Source organism: Hemiscyllium ocellatum (genome assembly GCF_020745735.1).
Source record: "Hemiscyllium ocellatum isolate sHemOce1 chromosome 27 unlocalized genomic scaffold, sHemOce1.pat.X.cur. SUPER_27_unloc_28, whole genome shotgun sequence".
NCBI classification, from domain to species: domain Eukaryota; kingdom Metazoa; phylum Chordata; class Chondrichthyes; order Orectolobiformes; family Hemiscylliidae; genus Hemiscyllium; species Hemiscyllium ocellatum.
Genome location: NW_026867496.1, coordinates 278,590 through 303,920, shown reverse-complemented (window position 1 = coordinate 303,920; position 25,331 = coordinate 278,590). Strand labels below are relative to the sequence as shown.

Below are 25,331 nucleotides of genomic sequence, written 5' to 3'. Positions count from 1 at the left end.
GTTTGTATACTTCAGGTTCATTAGCCGCTGTTTAAGTGATTTGGTAGGTTTGTGAGCTACCATGATGTTGAGAGAGTTGAGTTGTCTGAACATCATTTTCCAGATGTCTTTAATGTAAAGTAATGTGGCTAGGGTTTCTGCAGACGTTGTGTCTGCTTGTGTCAGTTTGTTGATGTGAAATCGGCACACTGGGTTTATTGGGTAGGCAAAAGTGAGGACTGCAGATGCTGGACACCAGAGTTTAGATCAGAGTGGTGCTGGAAAATCACAGCAGGTAAGACAGCTTCCGAGGAGCAGGAGAATCAACGTTTCTGGCAAAAACCCTTCATCAGGAATAAAGGCAGGATGCCTCAGGGTGGAGACATAAATTGGGGGGTTCTGGGCCGAAGGTATCAAAGAGTACAATAGGTGAATGGGGTTGGGGATGGAGGTGACAGGTCCGAGAGGAGGGTAGAGCAGATAGGTGGGAAGGGAGATTGGCAGGTAGGACAGGTCATGAGGACAGCGCTGAGCTGTAAGGTTGGAACTGAGGTAAGGTGGGGGGAGGGGAAATGAGGAAACTGGTGAAGTCCGCATTGATGGCCTGGGGTTGAATTTATCCGAGGTGGAAGATGAGGTGTTCATCCTCCAGGCATCGGGTGGAGAGGGAGCGGCGATGGAGGAGGCCCAGGACCTGCATGTCCTCGGTAGAGTGGGAGGGGGTGTTGAAATGTTGGACCATAGGGCGATGGGGTTGATTGGTGCGGGTGCAGGAAGGGCTTTGCTCTTTCTTCCGACCTGCTGGCCCACATGGTGGAGAGGTCGTTCAGTTGCCCTAAGTGCAGGAAGGCCTTCAGCAATTTCTCAGCCCTGCTGAGGCACTAGTCCGTCCACACCGGGGAGAAGCTGTTCTCCTGCCCAGAATGTGGGAAGGGCTATACCCGCTCCTCCACACTGCTGATGCACCAGCTGATCCACACGCGGGGGAGAGGGGGTGGACGGAGGAGGCCATTCTGCTGCCCTGAGTGCGGGAAGGCCTTCAGCAATTCCTCCTCCCTGCTGAAGCACCAGTGTGTCCACACTGGGGAGAAGCCCTTCAATTTGCCCGAGTGTGGGAAGAGATTCATGTTTTCCTGCAACTTGCGGAAGCATCAGCGCTCCCAGCAATCAGATCCCGCCGGTGACGCTGCCGTGGGTTACCCCCAGGACTGAACCTCCTGCCAGTTCTGACACTGGGTGCAGTGGGAGAGTAGGTGGGCTGTTTTTGTTTTCTGCTGGACTGCAATTGCCTCCCCTACACCCGACAACCACTAGGACTAGGTTAATTTAGGATATCAGGTCAGCATGGACAAGTTGGACTGAAGGGTTTGTTTCAATGCTGTACGTGTCTCTGACTACTGGTCCTGATGTAAGTTTAAAATAGAGTCCAAGTAACTTCGAATTTTTTAATCTTGTTGAGCTCACCTCCTGAAAAGTTTCAAATGAATCCCTCTGAGCGATAATGTTTAATCATGCTAAGTTAGACAATGTATCCCCTCAAGTTCAACACAAACACAGAGTTGAAGAAGTCAGAAGTCAGAACACCAAGGGGACCAAAACTGATCACAATATTCCAGGTGCAGCCTCATCCACGTCCTGTATAACTACAACATAACTTGGCAGCATCTGTACTCAATTCCCTAACTGATGAAGGCCAGTGTGCTGAAACCTTTCTTCACTGCCTTGTGTACCGATGTTGTCAGAGATATAGGACCTACTTTAAACTGATCCACAATCCAGCTGCTGGGAGCACAGAAGCAGAGTAGTGCTGCGTGAGTGTGCTGGGCAGATAACCTTGAGGTCGATGGCTAAAAACCATGTGATGTCTCCGTAAGCTGCTTTCATTTACAAAGGTGCTCTGTTCTGTATCTTGCCTTTGCATCTGTTTCCCAAAGCTTCTTCAGTGGAGGAGTGGCAGCTGGAGCCCAGGGGTTCAACTACCCCCCGCAGCTGGAGGAAGGTCCAAGCTCCAAGAAGCGGGGGGTAAGGCTGGAGGCTGGATTTGCTCAAGGCTTGCATTTTTAACTCATTTAAATGGTACCTACTGTATGGGGCTATGGTTTACATTAAAACTGGAGGATCATATCAGAGTGTTTATATTTAGCCGTGGTAGTTGGTAAAATACACCCCCTGGAGGAGGACCTTCTATGATGCTGCATTTCTTGCCTTCTGCCCTTCCCCCTTTCTTATCTCCAATCTTGATTTTATATTTTTTTGGTCAAATTTAATTTCACATTAATCAGATTTGGTATTCACTGTGTGTTATTAATTTGTTTGTTCGAATATTGTAAGTCAAAATTAATGCTGTAATTTCATTTCTGATGTCAGAGTTTGACATTGAATGTGCAGATGTGAATACGTGTAAGTTGTGAAAATATGTCAAGAACTTGTGGTTTTTAACAAAAACAGCAGTTCACTGATATTCATGGCATTGTCTCATTTGGGTGTGATGATTCAAATCTGACCAACAAACCGTTTCATGCAGTCATCCAATTTGAATAAAATTTTCAACTCTGGCAGGCTAAGATTTATGCAATCTATTTAGAAGATTATGTCCATTGCTCGCAATATGGTCTCATCCACATTGGGGACACTGGATGCCAACAAGCGGAACGTTTCAGGGACCAACTCTGGGTCACTGACACTAAACGACCAACGCCCTGTGGCTGACCACTTTATCTCCCCCTCCCATTCCACCAAGGACATGCAAGTCCTGGGCCTCCTCCACTGCCAAACTCTTGCTACCCGACGCTTGTCGAAAAAACAACTCATCTTCTGCTTTGGGACCCTCCAAGCACATGGGATCAATGTAGATTTCATCAGTTTCTTCATTTCCTCTCCCCCACCTTGTCCCAGATCCAACTTTCCAATTCTACACCAACCTCTTGACCTGTCATACCTGTCCACCTTGCTTCCCACATTTTTGCTCCACCCTCATCTCTGACCTATCACCATCAATCCCTATCTCCATCTACCTACTGCACTCCCAGCCGCCTTTCCCCCAGCCCTACGTCCTTCCCATTTATCTCTCAGCCCCCTTGGGCCGCCCTTTATTCCTGATGAGAAGCTTATGCTCTAAATCAAGACTGTGATGAAGCAACATCCTCAACAAATAGGAAATAGCTCCCAAACCAGATTTCATTCCCTCTTCTTCCCAGTTCTTTCAGAAATAAGAAATGTCTTTTTCTTCCACTAGAAAGTAGTCTTCCACTTTCCGCTGTCTGAAGTGTTATGCCACACCATTACTTCTGCCACCTTTCAACCTGTTTTTCTAACAATTGTGGAGGTGACCGAAAGCGAGCATTTCACTCCTCCTCAATGTCCCATTTCTCCTCCTATGAGCCATTTTGTATGTTATCTATGTTACAAGCAGCCAAGTGCACTTAGTTTCCGAATTGAAATTTGGCCATTGAAGTGAACAGGATTAATATTTATTGATGGCTAGCTGTGTTTGCACTAACTGTAATTATCCACCAATATGATGTCTTTTGCTCCAACAAAACTGGAAACATTGATCTGTGTTAATATTGCAGTCGGATGTAGAAAATCATCCCAGCGATCTTCACGTTATTGTAGTTTGCTGTGGCCATAACAGCATTGCGTGGCAGTTTGATGTGACTAAAACTTGGATGGAAAGAATGTAGGTTGATGAGAAGTCAAAATGGCAGAGTCTCTGGTCACAATCGATCTGTCTGACTTGATTATGTGAGTGGCGGCTCTTCAAGAGCAACTTCCACTCCATCACTTCAACCAGCAAGAGGAGATAAGTGTGAACACAACATTCCAACTGTGACATATATGCATTACTTCGATGTTATTGATCAAAATCCTGGAACTCGCTCCTGAACCTTTACTATAGACCACGTCATATTTGTGAAGCAATTTAAAAGGCAGCTCACCACCACTTTTTCAAGGAGAAGTGAAAAGTTTGGGAGACTTGCTGGCAGAGCCAATGATATTCACATAATATTGGAGACAGTCTAATCGTATGGATAGATGATTGGCTAACCAATGACACAGTAGGGATAAGGGGCATGTTCAGGATCGCAACTTTTAACTAGCAATGTGCCACAGGGATCAGTGCTGGGGCCAAAATTATTTACATTATGGATGTGAATTACTTGGATAAGTGAAGTGAATGTACTATTGCCAAGACTGCAGTAGAGACAGTTGATGGGAATGCAGGTGGTGAGGATGTCATGAAATATCTGGAGAGGGATATAGACAGGTTAAACAAATGAGCAAAACCTTGGCAGATGGAATACAATGTGGGAAAATGAGGCTGTGCACTTTGCCCGGAGGAAAAGTGCTGAATCTGGAATAGAGAATAGGAGGATTTGGAAGCTCGCATCCATAAACTCTTCATCCAAGTTCAGTGAGTAATAGGGAAGCCAAATGGGAGGTTGGCCTTTAACTAGAGTATAAAAGTGGGGAGGTTATAGTGAACCTCCGCCTGGAGGTTTGAATTGAAAGTGCAGTGAAGATTCAACCAGCTGACAGTGGATCTGAATCACATGTAGATCAGGTTCGGACAACAGGAAACCAGATAAGGTTTTATAACAAACCACAACGATTTCATCATTAGACTCTTAATTCCAGATTTATATTGGATTCAGATTCCACCATCTGCCGTGGCAGCTTTTGAACCTAATCCCCAGAACATTACCTGGGTGAATAGTCTGGTGACAACAAAGTCGGCCATCGCCTCCCCTGAACACATTGGCAGATTGTGTTTAAAGGTAACAAAGGAGCAAGAGGTTTCAGCAGCTGCTAAGTTGTTGATATTACACGAGGGAACATCAGCACTCTCAGTAATGGCAGATACTGAAGCCAGTGTCCTGCATTAGAGGTAAGGGCTCGGCAACCATAAGAAATAGGAACAGGTAAATGCCACTCAACAGCCTGCTCCTCCATTCAGTAGGATCGTGGCTGATCTGACATTCCCCACATCCACGTTCCTGCCCTTTTCCTGTAACTATTTGTCCCCCGACTGTTCACGAATCTATCGATCCTAGTTTTAAATGTGACATGAAGGATGTCAACAGAGTTACTGGGGTGGGGGTGGCGGGGGGATCAGTTCGAACTTGGGGACTAAAACAATGGCTTCACACTGCATAATATTTAACTAAGGGAATGCTTATGGTTATCCAATACTGGAAATTAGGCAGGCATTCAGATGAAATTATTGGTAAATTATGAATGACAGAGGAGTCGGGAGAGAAGTGGTGTTCAGGTACAGTTGGACATCATCAGTATAGATGTCAACACCATCAGCTACGGTTAAACAAATAAGAACGGAAGACGCTAAAAGCAGACCCTCCCAGAGGATACAGCGATTTTGGAAAGGGTCAGTACTGTCGTTAACCCTGAACAAGCCTGACCGCAGGTGGACGAGGCAATGTTCATCCCTATCACCCTTACAAAGGATGTCAAGTATGACCTTGATAAGAACTGTTTCAGGGGTAGAAACCAGACTCGAGGTCTTTAAACTCAGAATTCTGGAAAAAATGGGAATGGTTAATTCAACAATGTTACATCCAAACCAATACTTCCATTGGTGCGATAATAATAGAAGTGTTTTGGTTTTTATTTAGAAGATTCTCAGCAACAGTAAGAAGCAACAAAATTAACACAAGAAATACTGCAATTGCTCCAATGTGCCTGCTCCCCATAGGAGGCCATCTGGTGTTCAATTAACTGTCTACAAGGGGCAATATTGGAAAGGAATGACCCAGTTCATAGCTAGAAGAGGGAAGACACAGACTGCTTGATAGAAACATTGAGTGGGCGGGAGTAGGCCACTCGGCCCTTCGAGCCTACTGTAACATTCAATAAGATCATGGCGGATCTGAATTCAACCTCAACTCTACATTCCTACACATCCCGACAATCTTTCATCCACTTGGTTATCAAGAACCTATCTACCTCTGCCTTAAAGATTTTGAATCCACTGCCTTTTGGGGAAGACACACAACCCTCAGAAAGAAAAGAAATCATCCTCATTTTTCTCTTCTACCTTTAAAATATGATCCTCTACTTTCAGATATTAAGATAGGGATACAAGCTGCATTCAAATAATACCTGTGGTACAGTTAACTATCCCAAAGTGCTTCACGTGAACATAATGAGAATTCCTTTAGAAGTCACAAGAGCGGAGCACAGATGAGGATAGGTGACCAAAGACTTGGTCAAAGGGGCTGGTTAAGGGCAATCTTTTAAACAGGTTCAATTTCCCAAACATCAGAGGACAAAGACGTAAACAGCAAACACAAAATAGCAAAGGATGGGAAGCAACAGTGTAGACATAATGTCACAGGATGAGTAATCCAGGGAACTTGAGTTCAAATCCCACCTCAGCAAGAGGTGAGATGTGAATAATTCAAATCATAAATGGGGAACACAAAGTTAGCCTGAGTATGGTATCGATGGCATTGACATCAATTGTCATAAAAACACATGTTCACCAATGTCCTTTCAGGAGGGAAACTGCCATTCTTCTCTGATCTGACCGACATGTGACTCCAGACCCACAGCAATGTGGTTGACTCTTAAACTGCCCACTGAATTGGCACAAGCAACATACCTTGCAATGAGGGATGGATAACAAACATCAACCTTGTGAAAGTGTCTGAACAGAAATTGCTGGAGAAACTCAGTCAGTCTGGCAATACCAGTGGAGAGGCAGAAAGAAACAGAGTCAATATCCTGGCCTGCGTCCAGAACAGTTGTGAAGAAGGGTCACAACACTTGAAATGCTAACTCTGCTTCTCTCTCCACATGTGCTGCCAGTCCTATTGAGTTTCTCCAGCAATTGATGCACTTTTGTGTTTCAGATCTCCAGCATCTGCAGTTCTTCATTACACTGGCATAGGGAAGCTCAAATCCCATAAAAGAATAAAGCAGAAGGGCTGGAATTACTCAGCCAGTCTGGCAACAGCTATGGAGATAAAAACAGTTAGTTCTTCGGTTCATTGAATGATCTTACATCAGGGGCAAACGTTTGGGGAAGCTGCAAGAGTGAAAGGCACTGGTGTAACTTCAACATCTGGGAGAACTCTCTCAGCCATGGAGGTCAGACTGACTCAGCATTCTGGTCCTGCTCATTACCTGTTACCTGCTCCATTTGTTGTTCTTGTTATATTTCTACATGGTTGACACATTCCTATGTTTTAAAATGATATTCCAAACAGACAGGAATTTTCCATGTAAGTAATCATACATTAGAGGGTTTGGAACGTGAATGTAACTTTTAAACAGAAAGTATTTATTCATGCATGGGGTGTGGGCATCGCTGACAATGCCAGCATTTATACCATCCCTAATCACCCTGTGGTTGATTGGAAAAGTGAATGAAGGGGTCTGAGATTGTTTTGATCAGCACAGCAATCTCAAAGATGGGTGTGCTCAAGTAGAAGTACCCTTCACTCCCACAGCCAAGTCTGCATTCATTGCAATTAAATATGCTATCTAAAACTCCCAGGATAAGGACAGCATGGGATTACAATCAGAATAAAGCTTCTTCTCTTCTTAAATTGAAAGTGAAGCTACCTCAACACTGTCCCCAACAAACACTGACAAGACAGAGACAGTATTGAGTTAGATACAGAGTAAAACTCCCTCTACACATTCCCATTCATACAGTCCCAGGACAACGACTGTAAACAGTAGAGCTTCTTCCATTATGACTGACACTTAGTACGCTCTACACCAATCCTCAAGGAAAATTCAGAACTGAGACTATTATCTTGCAATAAATTCACACATCCTAATGGGAATGACAGATACAGAAACACAGATAAAACATAAACAATGTACAACAAAACTTGTCGGTTATTGGGATCAAAGACATTTAAATGACAGGAGATATCGTCCCTGCAATGATCCGAATGTGAGCTGAACAACTTTCTCACTTGAAAAATATTCCCTGGGAATGCAATGTCCACCACACTGCTGTCTATTCAGTTCGTCTGCTCTCGTTCAGTGCTGAGTGGCGGCTGATCACATGGTGGCGTGGGGGTCAAGAGGTTAGACAATTAAAGTCAACTTGGATTGAGGGAATCCTGTGTCATGCCAGTGAGGTCGACGGTCGCTGATTTACTCAACTTATAATCAGGGACAAGGGGATGTCAGGCTGGGCTTGTATCAGTTTGAGCTTCGAAGAAACAGATGATATGATGGAGCTGTATAACATCTGGAGAGGATGTAATGTAAATGTAATGTCCACTCATTTCGAGCCAGAGACTAGCCTTTCATTTAAGATAGGAGAGTTTTGTTTTTTTCTCTCAAGTGTTCTCGAGTCTTTGAAATTCACTTCTCAAGAGAGCAACGTGTGGTGGTGGCACGATGGTGAGCACTGCTGCCTCACGGCATCAGCGACCTGGGTTTGATCCCACCCTCGGGCCGACTGTCTGTGTGGAGTTTGCACATTCTCCCCTTGTGTCTGCGTGGGTTTCCTCTGGTGCTCTGGCCTCCTCCCACAGTCCAAAGGATGTGCAGGTGAAGGTAGATTGACCATGGGAGATGCAAGGTTACAGGTATAGGGTAACGAACTGGGTCTGGGTGGGACGGTCAGTCAATGTTGACTCGATGGGCTGAATGGCCTACTTGCACGCAATTTACCTATATCAATCAATAGTATACACTTGCTTTATGGTTACCGACATCCAATTACATTAGTGGTTTTGGTTATTTCATCTCTTACGTTATCGTATTCAACCAACTACAGCATCTAGAAACTTGCTTAATTACAATGTCCAATATCTGCAGAGTACTTTTTCTTTTTGTCACGACCATTATCTTGAACTCTGACGTGTGACCTCTTCATTTCTGTCAAAGTTCCTTATTTGTCCCTACATTGTCATGGTTTTACTTTGTCACGTCTTCCTGGCTTTTGCAGTTAATACTCAATATTCTGACCTCGTCAACATTTTCCCTTCCAATTCTGTACTAAGGATTTCATGAAAAACCTCAGAATGTGGTGAGACTTTGGAACTCACTCCCATAGTGAATAGTTGGGGTGAAAGCCATTACAACTAAGGGCAAGCAACCCAATACAAATGAATGTCACTGTCACCAGATTCACAACACAGTGAAATTAAAACATGCAATGTCCCTCCATTTCTCAAATGTTCCTATCCAGACTTGATGAAGAACAGGTCTTGCACATCAACATTATAATTTAAACAAAAACCCAATAATTATAAACACGGCAACTTTTCCAGGGCAAAGTTAAAGAAGATAATCTAATGAGTAGCAATGATTTAAACCCTTTGGTCAAGTCCCCCTCCATCTCAGAGACAGAAACTTAAGCGACAAATTAAGAAAGAATTTTTTTTAACTTACCAATTCAAACAAACAGTTTCCAACAATGGATTGCCAAGCCTTTGTGCAATCCTTGGACTATGAGGTTTTAACAGACACGTAACTGTAAATCTAACTTAAAAGTCACTGCTGAATGTGAATAGACACCCCAAAGTATTCAGCCATTTCTTACAGGCTGGGACTCATTCCCAGAAAGAGTCAACAATTCTTTAATGGGATAGTAGAATCTAGAGAGAGCAGCTTGTGGGCTCAACAAGCAGCAACGCCCAATGGAAGCAAAGTTGGCAGCGGGGCAAGGCGGGGCAAGGGCATAAAACAAAAAAGCCCACTGACTCTCCCACTGCACACCCACTGTCAGAATGCACAGGGGCTCAGTACTGGGAGTGACCCACAGCAGTTTGATCAAGAGAACCACAATTGATGAACAGATCTTGCACACCACAATTATAATTTAAACAAAAACAAACAATTATGAATACCATGAATTTATGAGGGCAAAGTTAAACAAGACAATCCAGTTGATAGCAATGATTTAAGCCCTTTGATCAAGTCCTCCACCATCTCATAGACAGAAACTTAAGGGGTAAGTTAAGGAAGAAAATGTTTAAAATTATCAACTCAAGCAAACAGTTTCCAACAATGGATTGCCAAGCTGTTAGGCAATCCTTCGATGATGAGTTGTTCACAGGCACATAACCGTAAATTTAATTTCAAAGTCACTGCTGAATGCCAATGGACAGCCTGGAGTATTCAGCTATTTCTGACATACTGGGGCTCGTTCCCAGACAGAGCCAATAATTCTTTAACTGGACAGAAAAAAAACTAGAGAGAACAGCTCCTGGTCTCAACGAGCAGCAGCGCCCATTGGAAGCAAAGATGCGGGGGTGGGGGTGCACGACGGCATACAACTAAAAATTCTGACCGACTCTCCCATTATAAGCACTGTCAGAATGGGCAGGGGTTCAGTCCTCGCAGTGACCCACATTAGTTTCACCTGCAGAATCAGATTGTTGGGAACACTGGTGTGCCCGCTGGTGCTCCTGCAAGGTGCAGAATGATGACAACCTCCACCTGCACTCGGAGCAACTGAAGGGCCTCTCCCCGGTGTGGCCCCGCTGGTGCCTCAGCAGGTGGGAGGAATTGCAGAAGGTCTTCCCGCACTCTGGGCAGGGTAAGGGCCTCTCCCCCGTATGGACCCGAAGGTGGGATGCCTGGGTAAACCCTTCCCACACTTGAGACAGGAGAATGGCCTATCCCCCGTGTGGACCCGCTGGTGCCTCTGCAGTACGGAAGACTTGCTGAAAACCTTCCCGCACTCAGGGCAGCTGAAGAGTCTGTCCCTAATGTGGACCCACTGATGGCCCAGCAGGTGGCAGGAATTGCTGAAGCCCGTCCCGCACTCAGGGCAGGAGATCGGCCTCTCCCAGGTGTGACTGCGCCCATGAGTCTACAGGTCAGAAGGGAAACAGAAGCTTTTCCCACATTCGCCACACTTCCATGGCTTCTCCACGAGGCGGGATTTCTTGAGTTTCTCCATGACTGAAGCTTCAGCTCCACACAAACGCGTGTACAGCACCTCTCTGCCGTGAATTCCTCCTCCCAGTCTGTATAAGTTTTTCTGGCTCCACAATCAGAGTGCTGCAACAATCGGGACCAAAAATCTTGGTTCCTTCTCACAGAATCATAGTCGAAAATTGTTGCGATCCCGATGGATTCAGTGACTGTCAGACACTGACGTGAAATTGAGGACTGCCAATGCTGGAGAGTCAGAGTCAAAGTGCAATGCTGGAAAAGCACAGCAGATCAGGCAGCATCTGAGAAGCAGCAGAGTCACTGTTTCAGGCAAAGCCTTTCAGCTATTGATTTTGAAACTTCCGTCTTCAGATCTTCAAATAATCTGTAAAAAGAGATTACAAAAATCATCACTGTCAGTCCAGGTTAGAAATTCTAAACAAGCAATTCTACTTTCTGCAGAACATTCTTTTCTTTTTCCACAAAATTGAAAGCACCATCCCACCCCCTCTCACCCGTCGATTCTCACTCTGCTCAAACTAATTCTCCTGACGGTACTGATTCAGGATCTTACAGAGACCGAAAAGTGAAAACATCAAGATAGACATCTCTGAATTTTGGCTACATCTACCTGAAAGCTAGCATCTTTCACGACATCTAGGAGTGAGTAAGTCTGCTTTTGGGAAGCAGAAAATATGTCAATTCAGGATGAACCTTCAACGCAGCTTCTTGAGAAACAACCAGACACGGAATGGTTAACATCTGGGGAGGTGAAAGTGGGGAGATGGGGGAAATGAGATATCAAGGCATTGGCACCGACACCAGACAGAAACTCAACACACAGGCATGGCAAACATTACGGGCAAGCCAGAGTCATAGAGATACACGGCACAGAAACAGGTCGTTCGGTCCAACTCATCCGTGCCGACCAGATAGCCTAAATTAATCTCATCTCATTTACCAGTACTTGACCCATATTCCTCTGAACTCTTCCTATTCATATACCCATCCAACTGCCTTTTAAATGTTATAATTGGAGCTACACCCACCACTTCCTCCGGCAGATCATTCCTTACACTTGCCTCCCTCACCCCAAACATATTACCCTCCTGTTCTGGACTTCTCCCATCCCAGGGAAATGACCTTGTCTATTTACCCTATGCATGCCTCGCATGATTCGATAAACGTCGGTAAGGTCAACCCTCAGCCTCTGGTATACCGGGGAAACAGCTCAAGTAATGCACTGCGTTTACTTTTAGCTTCACACTCACCAAACCTTCGTCCCGTGTAAACATTGTTTCCTTGTCCCACTCTGTCCACGGGAAAAGCCAAGAGTTCTGAAACTCTGGAGTTGCGGGAATGCCACGTAGAATTCCTACAATGTGGAAATACGCCATTCAGCCCACCAAGTCCACACCGCCTGTTCAAAGTGTAACCCATCCAGACACATTCCTCTATCCCATTATTCCACATTTACTCCTGACTAATGCACACTGAGGGCCCGTTTAGTTCAGCCAATTCACCAGAACATTTTTAGATTTTGGGAGTAAACCAGAGCACCCGGAGGAAACCCACGCAGACACGGCGGGGAGAACGTGCAGACTCCACACAGACAGTCGCCCCAAGCCTGGAATCGAACACTGGTCCTTGCTATTATGATGCAGTTCTAATCACTGATCTATCGTGCTACTGCTGTGGGCAGAAAGAGGTGAGGACTGGGAACTTTGTTAATTGTACCACACAGTGGATTGTTGAGTAAGGTTAAATCTCACGGGATCCCGGGAGAGCTAACCAACTGGGTACAAAATTTTGAAGCGCATTGTTGTAGATGCTGGAATCCTTCCTGAAAACAATAAATGCTGGAGATCCCAATGGGTCAGGCAGCGCTGTGCTACTCTATGACTGGATAGTGTGGACGTGGAGATGATGTTTCCACTCGGAGAAGGGTTGAGGATGCCAAGTCATTGAGGGCATTTAAGACAGAGATAGGTTCTTGATGAGAAAGGGGTCAAGGGTTATGAGGAGACGGCAGCAGAATGGGATGGAGAAACATATCAGCAGTGATCGACTGGTGGAGCAGACTCGATGGGCCAAATGGCCTCATCCTGCTCCTGTGTATTATGGTCTTAAAGCTGGGCAGATGTCTTAAGGGGTTCTCACAAACTATTTCAGAATCCTGAAAAGGAGTTGTTGGACTCGAAACTTTAACTCTGCTTTCTCTGCACAGATGCTTCCAGTTCTGCTGAGTTTTTCCAGTGTTCTCAGTTTTTGTTTCAGATTTCCAGCATCCACAGTTCTTTGTCTTATTTATCACAGCCATTTCTTGCCCGTCCCAAGTGTTTGGAACTTCATCTCCCTGATCTACAAACTTTCACTTACCCTAAAAATGACCACTACCTCCTTATCAGGATAGATCACTTTATTGCAAAATGATTACCCAATTCTGTGACCAAAATTATTGCATTCGTAATTACTTCCACCAGGGATTCTCAATATCTCAGGCAAGAACACAGCCAGATTGTTTCAGGCAGTGCATTTACGTGATTTGATACAATTCCCTATTCCCTACCTTACCAGGATGTTGCTGGGAATGGAGGGTTTGAGTTAAGAAGAAGCTGAGACATTTTTCCAATGGAGCCGAGCAAGCTGACAGATAACTTTATAGGGATTTTTAAAATCAGGAGAGGTATACATAAGGTGTCATTTCCAGGAGGCTCAGAATATTTTATTGCTTTAGAAGGTGTAAAAAGGGGACAAAGCTTCAGCAGAAATCAAGCAGAGCTGAGAACAGAAAACATCTAGCTCTATGGGATCAGGAAGATCAGCGGACAGAGAAATCAGGACCTGAAATCCGAGCTGACACCAGACTACCATGTCATCAGTGCTTTGATTAGCAGTGCCCACCTTCTACCTTTATTGAGCTTCTCACTCGACTTGAATGCCACGTATCCCCTCGATATTCCGGATCCAATCCTTGTCATTCTGAAGCCATATCTCTGCAAGGAGTCTCAAATCAGAATTATTCTCTTCAACGTGTGCAGTCAATTAATTCGCTTTTGTTACAATGCAGCACACATTCACATACTGAGGTTTAATTTTAATTTTTGTGATGGTTAGAATCCAGTTTTGATTGCTAGTACATTTATTCTCCTTGTCCCTTTCTCTCATTCTCTGATGCTTGTTTTCCACATTACTACATTGCTCACTTGGCCTTGATTTTGATTGGCCATGCGAAATTGCCCAGTGTCCAGGATGTGCAGGTTAGGTGGGTTAGCCATGGGAAAAGCAGGATTATCGTTTCAAAGTAATAGAAGCAGTAGGCCATTTGGCCTATCGACCCTGCTCCGCCATTCATTAAAATCATGGCTGATCTATCAATCACCTCAGCTCCTCCTACTTGCATTATTCCAACTACCCTTAATTCCCCTACCAGGCAAAAACCCATTCAACAGGGTCTTGATGAAGCTGCCTTTCCTGCTTCCTTGGGTACAGAATTCCATAGATGCACTTACCTCTGGGAAAACCAGCTCCTCCTCATTTCTGTCCGAATTCTACTCCCCCCTAATCTTGCGGCCTGGTCTCACCCACCAGCAGAAAAGACCTGATGGGATGGTGATGGTGGAATGGTTGGGAGGTGTGTCTGGGTGGTATATTTTTGGAGGGCTCCGTGTGGACTCGATGGCCTGAATGGCCTGCTTCCACACTGTAGGGATTCAATGATATACTGCAGCTATATTTGCCCCAGATCACAGCACCCAGGATGTCTCATCTTCCACAAATCGAAAGACAATTCCCACCCTGCCCCCTTGTATGTGTATTATCTAAATGCATAATCATTTCTAGTGAATACAGCCCACACCTACTGCTGCTGCCAGTGACCTTTACAATGCTGATGAAACAATGCAATACCTGCAGTACTGAAAATCGTAAGGCTTCTAACGATACCAGTTACTGATTCACTGCACCTTCTGATTGACAGCATTGGAAATACAATGTTGGAACCTGACAGAAATGAGCAGTTTAAACAAAAACCTACCTCACCCTTCACTAGGCTCCCCGCTCAGCACACTGTACTTACTGCCGGTAAAACTTAAAACACTTCATCCCCACAGTGCAATGAATTCCCACTTTCTAACAAAGTCCTGGATGTCACTCACTCACCCAGCTGCAATCTCACAAATGGAAGATTTCTGCTCCTCGAAAGGGTAAAACATCTTTGAAAGCTGCTTCTGAAAGTCCACTCTTCACAACGACACTTTTGCTTTCACCAAAGATCATTGGAGTCATGCAGCACAAAAACAGACCCTTCGTTCAACTCGTCCATGCCAACCAGATATCCAAAATTAATCTCTTCCCATTTGCCAGCATTTGGCCCATAACCCTCTAAACCCTTCCTATTCATATACCCATCCAGATGCCTTTAAATATTGTAATTGTACCAGCCTCCACCATTTCCTCTGGCAGCTCGTTCCATACATGCATCACCCTCTGCATGAAAATGTTGCCCCTCAGGTCCGTTTAAAGTCTCTCCCCCCCCCCTCCCCCCCACCGCAAACTTATACTCTCTACTTTAGGATGCCCATATCCTGGGGAAAAGATCTCTGCTATTCACCCTACACATGCTCCTTATAAACTTCGAATGATCACAGACGCTCCAGGGAATACAGCCCCAGCTTTTTCATCCTCTCCCTGTAGCTCAACCCTCTAACTCTGGCAACAACCTCCTAAATCTTCTCCGAACCCTTTCAATTTTCATAACACCTTTTCGACAGCAGAGAAATCAGAACTGAGTGCGGTATTCCAGAAGTGGCATTTCCAATGTCCTGTGCAGCCACAACATTACCTCTAAATTCCTATACGCAGTGTTCTGACCAATAAAGGAAAGCGTACCAAACGCCTTCCTTGCTATCCTATCTACTTGCAACTCCACTTTCAAGGAACTATGAAGCTGCTTTCCAAGGTTTCTTTGTTCAGCAACACTCCACATAGGTCCTGCCCTGATTTGACTCATCAAAATGCAACAGCTCATTTTGTCAAAATTAAACTCCATCCGCCACTCCTTGGCCCATCGGCTCATCTGATCAATAAAAATTTACGTCAAACTTTCTTTCCTCTCTTATTCTCTGAAAGCTGAAAATCTCCATCCCACACACTCTCCCTCCATTCTCACTTTGTTGAACCTAATCCCTGCTGTCCTCATCCTGAAGGGTCTGATTATTGCTGATTAACAGGCCCACTCTCGGTTGGGGGGGGGGGTGGTCTAATTGAAACGTACAGAATATTGAACAGCCTGGACAGAGTGTACATTGGTAAGATGTTTTCATTGGGAGGAGAGACTAATACCCATGGGCATAGCCTCAGCATAAAGGGAGAATAGAGATTAGGAGAAATTTCTTTACCAGAGAGTGGTGAATATATGGAATTCATTGTCACAGAAAACTGTGGCGGCCAAGTCACTGAGTATGTTTAACACTGAGATGAGTATCAGCAGTTGAGAGTTGCGGGGAGAAATTGGGAGAATGGGGCTGAGAAACGTAACAGCCAGGATTAATTGGGAGCAGGAGTAGACCCCATGGTCTTTCCAGCCTGCACCAGCATTGAACACTTCATTACTGGATATGAATATACCTACATCTAGGGTGGATAGGCTGGAACTTTTCTCACTGGACATAGGAGATTGAGAGGCGACCTTATAGTGGATTATAAAATCATGAGGGATAAGGATGAGGTGAACAACAGGTGTCCTTTCCCTCAGCTGGGGGTTTCAGGATCCGGGAGCAAATATCTTGAGGTGAGTAGAGAAAGATTTTATAAAGACAGGACAAGGATTTTTTTAAGAGAGTGGTCTGAGTGTAGAATGAATGTCCAGAGGACGTCATAGAGTCATAGAGATGTACAGCACAGAAACAGACTGTTTGATCCAACTTGTCCATGCCGACCAACTATCGCAACTCAATCTAGTTCTGCCTGACAGCACACGGCCCCATATCCCTCCAAACCCTTTCTATTCATATTCCTAACCAAATGCCTTTTAAATGTTGCAATCCTACTCGACTTCACCACTTCGTTTAGCAGTTCATTCAATAAACGTACCATCCCCTGCTCGAAAAAGTTGCCCCTTAGATCTCTTTTGTATCTTTCCCCTCTAACACTAAACCCATGCTCTCTCGTTCTGAACTCCCCACCCCAGAGAAAAGACTTTGTCTATTTATCCTATCCATACTCCTAATGATTTTATGCATGTTCAGTTGCAATGTTTAAAAGACATTTGGATAAGTACATGAATACGAAACGTTCTAAGGTTTATGGGCCAAACACTGGTAGGTGGGACGAGTTTAGTTTGAGAGCATACTCAGCATGGACTAGTTGGATGAAGGGTCTGTTCAGTGCTGTGAGACTCTGTGACTGACCTGTACTGGTCTTAGAACCATTTTCTTACCTCCCCCCCAAACTATCCACTTCTTTGTTGTTCAAAACTCAGATGAACTTTGCCTTGAATATGTTCAATGACCCCACTTCTGAACTCAATTCCTCTTCGTAACATATCACTTGCTTGTTCATTGCCTGCTGCATCTGCCCGAAAACTGACATTGACTGGTGTGGGGGGACTCTGAGACCCCTTTGTACATCCATGCATCATTCCTGATGAAGGGCCTGTGCCCGAAAAGTTCACTGTCCTGCTCCTCAGATGCTGCCTGACCTATTGCGCTTTTCCAGTGCCACATTTTTTGACTTTCACCTCTTGTCCTCACTTTCTCCACATTCCAATATATCACCATTGAAACAATGCACTGATTTTTTAAAAAAAAAACAGCAAACACTCCGCCTCTGAGGGGGCTCGAACCACCAACCTTTCGGCTAATAGCCAAACGCGCTAACCAATTGCGCCACAGAGACAAGTTACAGCACTGGCCGCCCACTCTCTTTGAGGGAGTTACTATTCAATTCATAATTCAACCTGCCCCGCCCAGAATTACCATTGTCGTCTATCAGTTTTACTTTTCCTTAATAACGCCTTGGACATTCACTGTGGAGACACCGGGGACAGTCTGATCCCACCATCTGCAGGCACATCCATGTCACGAGGAACAAGCCCTTCTACACCGGGTCCATCGCCCTCCGAGCCTTTCAGTGTTTTGCCTCTTCCCGAATTTTCTCATTGGCCCGGAGCCACATTGCGTCACTGCACTTGCCATGTGTTTGCCAGTTGAGTCACAGACCTGGACCAACTTCGGGAAGAGGCAAATCACTGAGTTCTGAACAAAAACCGTAGCACACTCAAAACGTCGGCTCTGTTTACCTTGCCACAGATGCTGCTCGACCCGTTGGCTTTCTGCAGTATTCGCTGTGTTTGTTCTACACAAATGCTGCTTTCCATTAAAGAACTTCAAACCCTGTCCTCTGGTAACTGACCCTGGCCAGTGGTAATAGGTTCTTCTGATCATTAACCTGCTCAGTCCCACCACGTCTTCTTCCATCATTGCCAACAGCCCTGGAAATCTCCAGTTAACCTTTGCTCCTAAGAGAACATTCCCAAATTGGGAATGTCTCCACAAAATGTAAATTCCTCATCCCTGGACATGATGCAAGTGTTACAATAGGGAAGAGATTTTGGCAAAATATTGTAAGTTAGCAGGTGGAATAATTTTCAGGAAGTAAAACAGAAATCCCAGTCTCCAGCTTTGTGAACCTTTAGAAACTCTTTGGGAAGTGGAATTAGAGGAGAATGAAAGACGAACTGTCCGACTGAGCAGAGACAGTCCAGACACCGTCCCCTTGTTTAAGAGGCCAGGAGAGTGACTCTGATATTCTCGGGACATGAACTGATCTGAGACATTGAAAGAATTCTCTGCACATCAGGAATTCAAACCCCTTCACGGCTCGGGGTCAATGAGAAAATTCAGTAAGAGGCAAAACACTGAAAGGCTCGAAGGGCGTTGGCCCTGGTGTAGGAGGGCTAGTTCCTCGTGACATGGATGTGCCTGCAGATGGTGGGATCAGACTATCCCCGGTGTCTCCACAATGAATGTCCAAGGCTTTATTATGTAAAAGTAAAACTGATAGAAGACAATGGTAATTCTGGGCGGGGCAGGTTGAATTATGAATTGAATAGTAACTTCCTCAAAGAGACTGCGGGCCTGGTGCCCTGTCCTGTCTCTGTGGCTCAATAAGTGCGCGCGTTCGGCTGTTAGTCAAAAGGCTGGTGGTTCGAGACCAGCGATAGGCAGAGTGTTTGTTTTTTTTTTCGCTCCTACCGCTGCGAATTTCGCGTTTTTAATGGTGTCAGGAAAATGTTTCCCATACGGAAATCTTCTCCACTGAGGAAGTACAAAGGAGTTTCTGAATTGATTGAATTTCTAACGTAAAGGACTAAGGATGCTGAGAATCCGAGACAGAAAGAGAAACTGCTGGAGAAACTCAGCGGGTTTGGCTGTACCTGGAGAAGGGGAAAAAAAGAGTTCTGAAATGTTGTCTCTGATTCTCTTTCCACAGATGCTGCCTGACCTGCTGAGTTGCTTCTGCAATTTCTGTTTTTGTTTTTAACTGAACGTCCATTTCATCTTTCGGGATGAAACACACAGACTCGCCATTTGCAGATATTTAACCCTTTCGAAACCTGTGAAGTGACTGGATTCAAACAAACTCTGCAATGATTCACTCTTTCTCATCTCCACAGGCAGAGATACCTGGGAACTGAAGCTGTCAGTGTGGTTCTGTATTGGTGGGCCGAGTGGTTAATGCGATAGACATGAAATCCATTGCGGTTTCCCCACGCAGGTGTGAACCCTGCCGACTACATTCCTGATGAAGGGCTTTTGCCCGAAACGTCGATTTCACTGCTCGTTGAATGCTGCCTGAACTGTTGTGCTCTTCCAGCACCACTGATCCAAAATACGTTTGAGAAATGTCGTCAAAAGGAAAGGTAGATTGCTCCACGGTTTTTTTAAAGATGCAAATCAGTGGAGGGGTTGAAATATTTCACTCACATTGGGACTGGTGGGAATCTGTAACCCACTGCCTGTTCGGGTGGAACAAGCAGATACCCACAGAGCTGCTTTTGAAGCTATGAGCCAAGTGTTTGGAAATGAAACTAGAACAGTGAGGGGCGTGAAGTCGTGATCGAAATGAAGCAGCCACCTGAGGACAAAGGTGTTTTATTTGCCAGTGAAAGATACTGCTCCACAAAGTTGGGACTATGGAAAGCATTTGGTTTGAAGCCGGCATACTGTTTGAATTCCTGATCTGCAGGAACGAGACACTTTTCACTGTTTGGCGTCAGTCAGTGTCCGTGAGAACATCAGAGTCACGTCACAGCGCTGTCATAGGAGGGGAAGCTGAAATAGCCCCACACGCTGCTCACGGGCACATTTCACTTTCCCCAACTCACCGCCCCAACCACTGCGGCTCCTGGGAGTAGAAAGGGAGCAAACACCAAACCCAGTCTCAGCTTTTTAAATCTTCAGGAAATAAGAAAACCGCACATCCCTTTGGATCTTCTATCCTGACCTGACAGCGTTGATTTTAAATGGCTGTCCAGTCAGTGCCGATTCGTTTTGGCTGAAAAAATCTTTTTTATCTCATCCTAGCATTTGTTGCCGCAGGGAACTGTGCGGCAGAGTCCTTGTATATATTTCCTTGTATGGTATTTTGTAAATAACATTCGTTTGCTGGTTGTTTGTATAGGGTATTTCAGGTTCATCAGCCGCTGTTTAATGCTGAGAGGGTTGCGTTGTCTGGACATCATTTCACAGATGTCTTTAATGTAAGGTAATGTGCCAGGGTTTCTGCAGACGTTGTGTCTGCTTGTGTCAGTTTGTTGATGAGAAATCGACACACTGGGTTTATTGGATAGGCAAAAGTGAGGACTGCAGATGCTGGAAACCAGAGTTCAGATCAAAGTGGTGCTGGAAAAGCGCAGCAGGTCAGACAGCTTCCGAGGAACAGGAAAATCGACGTTTCGGGCTGAAGCCCTTTATCATGAAAAGAGGCAGGACGCGTCCAGGGGTGGCGAGATAAATTGGGGGGTGCTGGGCCGAAGATAGCAAAGAGCACAATAGGTGAATGGTGATGGGAATGAGGTGATAGATCAGAGAGGAAGGTGGAGCGGATAGGTGGGAAGGGAGATTGGCAGGTAGGACAGGTCATGAGGACAGCGCTGAGCTGTAAGGTTGGAACTGAGGTAAGGTGAGGGAGGGAAAATGAGGAAACAGATGCCCTGGGGTTGAATTCATCCCTGACGGAAGATGGGGCGTTATTCCTCCAGGCATCGGGTGGGGAGGGAGCGGCGATGGAGGAGGCCCAGGACCTGCACGTCCTCGGCAGAGTGGGAGGGGGGTTTGAAATGTTGTGCCATAGGGCGATGGGGTTGATTGTTGCAGGTGTCCTGGAGATGTTCCCTCAAGCATTGTAACTTGACTGCGAGGAGACTCCAGTCTCCCCAATGAAGAGGAGACCGCATCGGGAGCAATGGATACAAGTAATGACATTGGTGGAAGCCTTCTCACAACCTTGGCGCGTGTTCGATTTCCGGGCAGGAAAGCAATCTTTAGTAGAGCTGTTGACCCATGCCAATATCTCCCTGGTGGTTTAGTGGTTAGGATTCGGCGCTTTCACTGCTGTGGTCTGGCTTCGATTCCCGGTTAGGGAAACAATTTTCAGTGGATGTTTTGGCTACCCACTCTCCTGAAATGCACTGTTCAGTTCCTTATTAGTCTTGGTAGTTACTGGGTGCTGCAGTGTGTAATGGCTCGTTGAAATAGTGTCCTGATTCAGTTTGTTTGTATGTGTCGGGATGATTGCTTCTGTAGCTGAGTACTTGGTTGGCGTGCGCAGTTTTCCTGTTGAGGCTGTTTTGAATTTACCATTGACTGCTCGCTCGACTGTGACATCTAGAAATGGCACTTTGTTGTTGTACTCCTATTTTGTGAATTTTATGCCAGTAAGGATATTGTTGATGGTGTTGCAGGTTTCCTCTAATTTGTTTCATTTTTTCATGACAAAGGTGTCATCACTGTGGCGGACACAAAGTTTGGGTTGGGTCGTTGGAAGGGCTGTTTGTTCGAGTCTCTGCATTATTGCTTCTGCTCCGAATCCTGATACTGGTGGTGTTATTGGTTATTTCGTATATTTGTTTGAAGGGCTTGTTACTGAATATGAAGTGGGAGCTAAGGCACAGCTCCACGAGCTTGACAGTGTTATCTTTGCTGATGCAGTTGGTGCTGTGTTTGTGTCTTTGGTTCTTCGAGTAGTGTCTTCAGTTTTCTTTGGTCACGTTGATGTTCATGGATGTGAACAGGGTTGTTATGTCAAAGGACAGCATTATTCCATCCTCTTTTATCTTAGTGTCTTTGATTTTCAAGAATTCTTAGATGGAGTAAATGGAGTGGCGTGAATCTTCGACTTGGTGTTTTAGTCTTCAGTAGATGCCTTTGAATAGTCTGTATATTGGTGTTCCAAGTGGTGAGACTGTGGCCTGAGGGGGGCTCCTGGTTTGAAGAGGAGGAGAACAGCAACAAAGTGCCATTCTTAGAAGTCACAGAAGAGCGAACAGTCAATGGGGAACTTCAAACTAGCGTCTACAGAAAAACAACACAGACAAACCAAATACTTAACCACAGAAGCAATCATCCCAACACCCACAAACGAAGCTGCATCAGGACATTATTTTAATGAACCACTACACACTGCAGCACAGAGAAACTACGAAGAGTACAAGTGAAATACGTATATAGCGTATTTAAGGAGAACGGGTACCCAATAAACCCAGTCCGCCGATTTCTCATTGATGCTTCCAAGCTGACTCTCAAAAATTCGGTTTGTCCTCCATTCTTTCCTGTTTGTTTTTTTGTGGGTTTTGAGAGCTTTTCCAATCCTCTGACTGTATTGGAGTTGGGAAGTTATGTTGTAGCTGTATAGGACATTGGTTAGACCACTTTGGGAATATTGTGTGCAATTCTGGTCTTCCTCCTATCAGAAGGATATTGTGAAAATTGAAAGGGTTCTGAAGCATCAATGGGTCCACAGAGGGGAAGAGGCCCTTCTGCTGCCCTGAGTGTGGGAAGGCTTTCAGTGATTCCTCTGCCCTGCTGACGCATCAGTTGGTCCACACCAGGGAAGGCTGTTCTCCAGCCCCACGTGCGAGATGGCCTTCAGCAGTTCTTGCCACCTGCTGAGACACCAATGGGTGCACACCGAGGACAGGCCATTCTTCTGCCCCGAGTGCAGGAAGGGCTTTGCTCTTTCCTCCGACCTATTGACCCATTGGTCAGATGTCGTTCAGTTGCCCTCAGTGCAGGTAGATTTTCAGCAATTCCATGGCCTTGCTGAGATACCAGTCCATCTACATCGGGGAGAAGCCGTTCTCCTGCCCCGAATGTGAGGAGGTCTTTACCCGTTCCTCCACACTGCTGAAGCACCAGCTGGTCCAAACATGGGGGAGGGAGGGGGGGTTGGGGTGGCCATTCTGCTGCCCTGATGCGGGAAGGCCTTCAGCAATTCCTCCGCCCTACTGAAGCACCAATGTGTCCACACCGGGGAGGTGCCCTTCAGTTGGCCCGAGTGTGGGAAGAGGTTCATGTCTTCCTACAACTTGCAGAAGCACCAGCGGGGGCACCAGCGCTCCCAGCAACCCGATCCCACCGGTGATGCTGCCTTGGGACAACCCCCAGGACTGAACCTCCTGCCAGCTCTGACAGTGGGTGCAGTGGGAGAGTAGGTGGGCTGTTTTTGTTTTCTGATGGACTGCAATTGCCTCCCATACCCCCCACAACCACAACCCATGGTGGCTCAGGGTGTGCACTGCTTCCTCAGGGCACCAGGAACCCAGGAATAATTCCACCCTTGGGGGTTTGTGTGCAATTTATGGAGGGTAGGAAAACGGATCTGAGTGGGTTACTCTTCGGAAGACCAGTGCAGATATGTTGGGCTGAAGGACATGTTTCCACATTGTAGGAGTTCTACGATCCTCTGAGCTTTGCTTTCAGTGGACACTGCTGCTCATTGAGCCCGGGACTGCTCATTGCCAATGAAATAATCCAGAGAAACCTAAGACCGCAAGACCATCGGAGCAGAAGTTAGGCCATTTGGCCCGTTGAGTTTACTCTGCCATTCGTAAGTGACAAAAGTAGTGCAGATGAGATTAACTGCAGTGTGGCAACAGGCCATTTGTCCCAACAAGTCCACACCAACCCTCCGAAGTGTAACCCATCCAGACCCATTTCGCTCTGACTAATGTACCTAACTCTATGGGCAATTAAGCATGGCCAATCCACATGACCTGCACATCTTTGGTTTATGGAGGAAAACAGGATCACCCAGAGAAAACCCACGCAGACATTGGGAGAATGTGGAAACTCCTCACAGACAGTCACCCAATGCTGGAATCAAACCTGGGTCCCCGGTGCTGTGAGGCTGCAGTGGTAACCACTGAGTCACTACCTATTGCAACCCGATGTAGGCAAGCAGGAGGTAGGGAGAATACAGCCAGCCAGGCAGAACCAGGATGTGGAGTAGTCAGCGTTTTGGGTATTAACCCTTCTTCAGGACTAAAACATTGACTTCTCTATGAGAAACGATTTACTGGAATGTTACTGGGGGTTGGAGGACTTGAGGTGCAGGGAGAGGCTGAATATACTGGGGCTGTTTTCACTGCAGCTTCGGAGGGAGAGGAGTGACCTAATAGAGGTTACAAAATCATGAGGGACATGGACAGGGTAATAGACAAGGTCTTTTCCCTGGGATGGGGGAGTCCCGAACTAGAGGGCATAGGTTTAGGGTAAGAGGCGAAATATATTAAAGGGACAACTTCTTCATGCAGAGGGTGGTATATATATATATATGAAATGAGCTGCCAGAGCATATGGGTCAGGTGCTGTCAAATGGGACGAGATTAATTTAGGATATCAGGTCAGCATGGACAAGTTGGACCGAAGGGTCTGTTTCCATGCTGTACGTGTCTCTGACTACTGGTCCTGATGTAAGTTTAAAATAGAGTCCAAGTAACTTTGAACAGTTCAATCTTGTTGCACTCACCGACTCAAATGCTACAAATGAATCTCTCCGAGCGATACTGTTTAAACATGCCGAGTTGGACAAAGTATCCCATCAAGTTCAACACAATCCCAGAGTTGAAGAAGTGAGAAGTCAGAACACAAAGGGGACCAAAACTGATGACAATATTCCAGGTGCAACCTCATCAACCTCCTGTATAACTGCAACATAATTTGCCAACATCTGTACTCAATTCCCTAACTGATGAAGGCCAGTGTGCTGAAACATTTCTTCACTGCCTTGTGTACCGATGTAATCAGAGATATAGGACCTACTTTAATCTGATCTACAATTCAACGTCTGGGAGCACAAGAGCAGAGTAGTGCAGCATGAGTGTGCTGCGCAAATAACCCAGAGATCGATGGGTCAAAACTGTGTGATGCTTTTGCTCAATGTCTCCGTAAGCTGCTGTCCTTTGCAAAGGTGCTCTG

At 45.6% G+C, this 25,331-nt stretch overlaps 1 non-coding gene across 1 annotated transcript; it reads right to left on the bottom strand.

The window, feature by feature from the left end:
* Positions 1–17,674: 17,674 nt before the first annotated feature.
* On the bottom strand, positions 17,675–17,748 carry trnan-auu (transfer RNA asparagine (anticodon AUU)). Its single transcript has one exon. It is a non-coding gene; the product is annotated as a tRNA-Asn (tRNA).
* Positions 17,749–25,331: the final 7,583 nt, after the last annotated feature.